At 43.0% G+C, this 6,552-nt stretch overlaps 1 protein-coding gene across 3 annotated transcripts in view; it reads right to left on the minus strand.

Moving 5' to 3' along the window:
• The window catches only part of LOC144224331 (protein FAM156A/FAM156B-like), a 38,730-nt gene extending 32,316 nt beyond the window's left edge, over positions 1 to 6,414 (minus strand). Inside the window, exon 1 of one of the 3 annotated variants that reach the window (XM_077755257.1) lies at positions 6,315 to 6,414. The gene's annotated coding sequence lies outside the window, so the exon portion shown is untranslated. The other 2 variants (XM_077755255.1, XM_077755259.1) reach the window with 2 other exon arrangements.
• Between the last annotated feature and the right edge of the window lie 138 nt (positions 6,415 to 6,552).

Below are 6,552 nucleotides of genomic sequence, written 5' to 3' on the forward strand. Positions count from 1 at the left end.
ACACAATTCGTGCCTTCAGCAACAAATCATGACAACTCAGGTGACATGCTGGCTACCAGGGAAGCTCAGGAGTAACACAGTGTCCAAAGTTTGTGTTGGGGGCTGGTCACGTAGGCACTGTCTGCCCAACATGGACCAAGGTTTCAGATTCCCAGAAGGAAAAGTATTTTCATAAACGTCTAGGTGTTTAGATGTTTCATAGGTGTTTAACGCGAGACATGTTGTGTGGACAGTTTAGGAAGAGTAAAGCACCCTGCTCGGGTAGGGAATGGTGGGAAACCTTCTGAAATTCAAGTTCTCGGATGCAAGGTAAGGGCCAACATGCTGAGCTTTGTAAGGACAGTAGTCTCAGGCTTGCTACGTTAACTCGTCTCTGCACAACACCCAATAACAAAGCTTCAAAATACGTCACCAAGTCAGACAGAACTGAAGGAGAAATGAACAAATCTACAAATAATAGGTATAGAGCTCAACACTCTCTCAGTCATATGCAGAAGAAATAGATGGAAAATTAGCAGTATGCAGATAAGTGAACAACCCCGTAAGTATGGAACCCTTCACATAACCCTTCACGTATGGAAGTGTCACCAAGGTGGACTGCATCCTGGATCATAAAACACATGTTAGAAGTTATAAAAGAGTTGAAATCATACAGAGAATGTTTCCTGAGCAAAAGAAGAAACCCCCCCATATGTAAGAAAAGGCAAAGAGGAAAATCTCCAAACAGAAGGAAATTACACCATGCACGTCTAAATAATCCCATGGCGCAAATGGCCAAGTCTCGAGGGAAATTAGAAAATATTTTGGAAACTAACCCCGTATCAGAGGAACTGAATGGAAATGAATATACAACATATCCAAATTTGCAGGATGTAGCTACTGCTGTGCTGAGCAGTAAAGGGACAATATCAAATGCCTGATTTAGAATGAATAAAGGACCCACATCAATTATCAAAGTTTCCACCTTAAGATAAAGGAGGGGCACCTGGGTGACTCAGTTGGTGAAGCCTCTGACTTCAGCTCAGGTCATGATCTCACAGTTCGGGTTCGAGGGTTCTAGCTCCAAGCTCCGTGTCAGGCTCTGTGCTGACACCTCAAGCCTGGAGCCTGCTTCGGATTCTGTGTCTCCCACTCTCTCTCTGACCCTTCGCTGCTCACGCTGTCCCTCCCTCCCTCTCTCTCAGAAATAAATAGCACATTAAAAAAAAAGAAACCAGATAAAGGAAATAAATATATAGAAACTTAAAGCAAGCAAATAAGAGAAACAGGGTTTAGAGCAGATATCAGGAAAAGAATAGAGAGAGTCAATGAAACCAAATCTGGCTCTTCAAAAAGATCAATAAAATTCATAAATTTCTATCCAGACTGAACAAAAAGAAAGATAAGTAAAATAAAGACACAACTTACCAATATCGGGAATGAGATAGGTTAACGACTCCAGAGAATTTAAATGGATTCTAACAAATAACTCTATGCACCAACATTTGGTAACTGAGATGGAACACAGCAATTGCTTGAAAGACACAAACTATTAAAGTTCAACTAAAAAACCAGAAACAAAACAAAAAAACCCAACGAAACCATGACCCGGGTAATCTAAAAACATACCTGTATTTCTACAATTTTATTGGTAAACACTTTGAGGAACGAAATCTCCAGGCCCAGACGGTTTCTCTGGAAAACTGTACCACACACTGAAGGAGAAATAAGAGTGTGCTATCAACAATAGCCAAATTATGGAAAATGCCCATATGTCCACTGGCTGATGAATAGAGAAAGAAAAAGTGGTACATATATATATATATATATACGATGGAATACTGCTTGGGGAATAAAAAGAATGAAATCTTGTCATTTGCAACAACGTGGATGGAATTAGATCATATTATACTAAGCAAAAGAAGTCAGTCAGAGAAAGACAAATACCATATGATTTCACTCATATGTGTATTTAAAAAAACAGACGAACACAGGGGACGGGAAGCAAAAATAAGATAAAAATAGAGAAGGAGGCAAACCAGAGGAGACTCTTAAATACAGAGAACAAACTGAGGGTTCTTGGAGGGGTGCTGGGTTGGGGGATGAGCTAAATGTGTCATGGGCATTAAGGAGGACACTTGTTGGGATGAGCACTGCGTTTTCTATGTAAGTGATGAAATCACTAAATTCTACTCCTGAAACCATCACTATACTATTTGCTACCTTGGACTTAAATTTTTAAAAATTCTACAAAAGTAGTAGAAAAATAATAAGAAATAACAGCAATTCTACAACCTCTTCAAAGAAACAGAGAGAGGGAACACTTCTAGAATCATTTTATCAGATTGGCATTACCCTGATACCAAAATTAGACAAAGACAGTGCTGGCAAATCAAATTCAATCATGTATACAAAGAATAATACAACATGAGCAAGTTGGGTTTACCCTGGAAATGCAAAGTTGGTGTAGAATTCAAAAATCAATTCAGAAATCAAATATATGAGTCTATCCAATAAAACCACAATCAACCAGATGATCACATCAACTGATGCAGAGACAACATCAGACCAAATCCAACAGCCATTCACGATAAAAACATCCAGCAAACCAGGATTAGGAGGGAGCTTTCTGAACCTGGATACAGTGTCGGTGGCCGCGCACTGAAGAAGTTCTCAGACTCTAGGCTGAGCTGACATGCGGGGCTGCCTCTGTGACAGAGCAGCAGCAGGCTGCACATAGGCTTTATTTCATATTTCGTTAGATGAAAGCATCAAATATCAAAGCATGGAAAGAGAACACAAAAGATCTTTGGACATTAACCAGACATACATCTGGTGGCTACGTGAAGGCATGCAGGGAACATGTGAAGCTTTAAGGAGTGTCAGGGAATTACAGCGAGTTTTGTATCTTAACTGTCCTCTGGGGGATCATGGGGCTGTGCAGCTCATAATGCTCACTTTCAACAGGCTGGAGACCAGAACATTGCTGACGATTCAGCTATCACCCTGTTCACCCTCCAGGACTTACAATACATTCTCTAGAAATAACTCCACAATATAGGGCATCTTACAAAAATGCCTACACCCTCCATCCTACTTTAATGAATAAACGCTACATGCTTTCTCGCTAAGACCAGGAACGAGGCTAGGATATCCACTCTCCCCTCCGTTATTCAGTATTTTGCTGGAAGTCCTAGCCACTCCAGTAAGGAAAGAAAAAAGAAAGATCAGGAAGGAGGAAATAAAACTGTTCCAATTCACAATGACGTGATTATGTGCGTAGAAAATCCCATGAAATTAAAGAAAAAACCTTCTAGAACTAATAAGTGAACTAAATTTGTCACAGCATAGAAGCTTAGCACAAAAAATCAAGCAACTTTCTACGTGCTAGCATGGAACAATTACATAACAAGACAAAGTACAGAAACCACCCGCACGTACCATTTACAATCACTTCCCCCGTTGCAGTCCATAGAAACATACACAGTACCTGTATGCCCAAAACACAAGCAGCTGAGGAAAGAAATCTAAGCCCCAAAGGAATGGAGACACATACTGTGGTCATGGGTCCATCAAATCAAGAGAAGTTAGACGTCGATAGGCCCCGAAGGGATGCAACGTTTTAATACAATGTCTATCAAAAATCCCAGTAGGACTTTTTGGGCATATAGACTGATTATGAAGTTTATGTGGAAAGGCAACGGAACTAGAATAGTCAAACAGTTCTGAAACTGAAAAACAAAATCGGAGGGGGTAACACCGATTTTATGATTTACTATGCAGCAAAGACCAAGATATGGAAACAATGTAAGGGTCCGTGGAGGGATGAATGGATTAAGAAAATGTGCTGTAGATATACCATGGGATATTATTTGGCCATAAAAAAGAAAATCCTGCCTTTTGCAACTACACAGATGGGCCCTGAATGCTTTATAGTAAAAGAAGACAGGGAAAGACAAATACTGTATGTTCTCACATACGTGCAAATTTAAAAAGCCAAACTCACAGAAATAGAGATTAGAATGGTGTTTGCCAGGAGTTGGGGAAGATGGTGGCCTTAGGGACAAAACTGCAGCAATAAGAATAAGTTATGGGGATCAATGTATAGCATGGTGACTATCATTAACAATACTATATCATATATTTAAAGGTAAGGGAGTAGATTTAATTGTTACTCCACAAAAAAAAATTATGTGAAAGGACAGAGTGTTAACTGACCTTATGTAGTGAGCATTTCAATACACACACACACAGATTGAAATCATCACCTTGTACACCTTCCACTTACATGTTATACATGAACAGTATCTTATTAAAGCTGAGAAAAGAAAATCATCTCCAGTATGTCCAGGGGGAGCCCCTTCAGGCTATTTTCTGTGTCCTTCTGACATCACCCAATCACTCTTTGAACTGTCCGTTATTCTGCTACCACAAGTTTCCTTGAAGTGTCCTTTATGACTGGTCCCATAAGTTGAGCCAGGCTCATTTATCCTTTCCCTCTCCCAGCCTGGGAACCCATCATTGAATGGAGAATAATATTTAGAAGTCAGGACCTGGGGGCTAGGTGTACTTATTACTATTGGGATATGTGGTCTCCAGAAAGTTTGGAATACATGTATGTACACATGCAAACACACACGCATACATATGTACATCTGTATCTATCAATCTATGCATATATGCACGCATACATACTGTAAAGCATGGGCTCACATGGAGACTCCAATCCCAATGTAACACCTTAGAATTTGTTTTCTTCCTTTCTATATTTGAAATTCCCTTTTCCAAAAGTGAGAGTCGTGTCTTCCACATTTATTGAGTTGATGAATCCCAAAGTATGTAAGCCATCCCATCTGCACACCAGAGGCCCGCCCTCACATGCTCTGCTGAACCAATCCCTGACCCGGACCTCCACACTCTACTCAAGTTTGAACCCATGAGCCAGTAAGCCTTCTCCCCATCCAACGCAGGGACATCCTCCTTACCATCTTGGGCTCTGTCCCCAGCGCTGCCTGCCCCTATGTGTGGAGGCCCTTCTCACTGTGCCTGGGCTCTGACTCCTAGTGTGGGATGCCTCTACGAGCACTCACTCGCCTTGCTCTACAGCACCTAAGGGCATTAGGGCTGAACTGCTCAGGCACAAAAACAAAAGGGAAAGGAGAGAAAGGGGAGGGGGAGAGGTGAATATATCTCAATACAATCAATTAATTAAGGTGACATGGGGCAATTCCAGGCAATATCATGAAACCGGTGTTTTTTTCCCTCACTGCTCTCCAGCTTCCCCTTCCTGCCCCAGTTTTTTCTCAGTCTGGACCTCCATCAAGNAGATACCCAGAGACACCAAAAATAGATCACTGAACACACCCTAAAAAAGATTCCAAAACTCTGCACAAAGAGCTTGCAACTTGAGTCACATAATACAAAACAAAAGAAAACAAAAACCCAACAGAGACCGTATACATTGAAACAACTCCTGCTCCCCGCCAATAGACCAACGTGTTCACTCCAGGAAACAAATTAGTTCTGCTCAGATACCTCACATCCTAGAGAAGACTCCCAAACCCTGAAGACACCTTCCAAGCTATTACAAGGACCTCAAAATAAAAAGTGGAAAGACAGAAGTTCAAATAAGTCAGAAACATCACATAACCTTAAGACAAAATCCCCAGACAAAGCACAGAACCTCCACCATGGACACAGGCTCCCAAACAGCGCNCATGCAGACGCCAACATAAGATATCTCAACCCAAGAGCATAAATGCGCAAAAAGCTCAGAAAATGCATCTGCCCCACCGCCACCCCCCATATAGACACGCACGGCATAGAGTCCTCATCCGGTCGCTACAAAATCCACTCAGACAAAATGCCCATTCGCCTACGATCCCCTAAAATGCTCAAAAGCATCAAATGTACCCTAACTGTGTCTGTGATGTCCTCTCTAGCCATACACATGCCCGAACCGCCTAATACACTCTACTTCCCAGGCAGGGACGTCAAACAGGTGTCCAGACCTCGCCCTGGACCTTAACTGATTGCATCTGTAGGACGGATGGCGCCGTGCCAAATGCGCCGGACTAAGCTTGTGGATGAGTTAGGGCTGAACAAGACTGAAAGAGCTCACGTGAAGACAGCACAGTCACGGCGCGCGTCCAGCGCCAGGCTCTGGCTACAAGCCAGCTGTTGCGCCGAACCTCGCCGCCGACTCGGGCAGCATCTTCAGCCCTTCGGGGCAGTCAGTTGGTGAGCAGTTCAACTCGGAGAAATATTCTACCCACCGAAAAGCCACACACACCAACAAACGCACCCACAGCCACACAAACATACACACCCCTCACCCAGATGTTCCTGCCCCGGTTGTGCCTGTCCCCGCCAGATGGCCAATGGGAACTGGGCAGGCCAAGGCCGGGGCGGGTAGTAGGGAGTTTATCCGCAGCCATATCGCGCCCCGGAAGGACTAACTCTGGCAATCTCTCCCGGACCAATCATCGCCGAGAACGCCTCAAACCACGCCCCCTATATCGCGGAGCCAATCTCTCACCTTGTTGCTGCTCATGTGGACGTGACCATGTAGAA

This window comes from Crocuta crocuta, unplaced genomic scaffold (assembly GCF_008692635.1).
Source record: "Crocuta crocuta isolate KB4526 unplaced genomic scaffold, BGI_CrCroc_1.0 scaffold2089, whole genome shotgun sequence".
NCBI classification, from domain to species: Eukaryota; Metazoa; Chordata; class Mammalia; order Carnivora; family Hyaenidae; genus Crocuta; species Crocuta crocuta.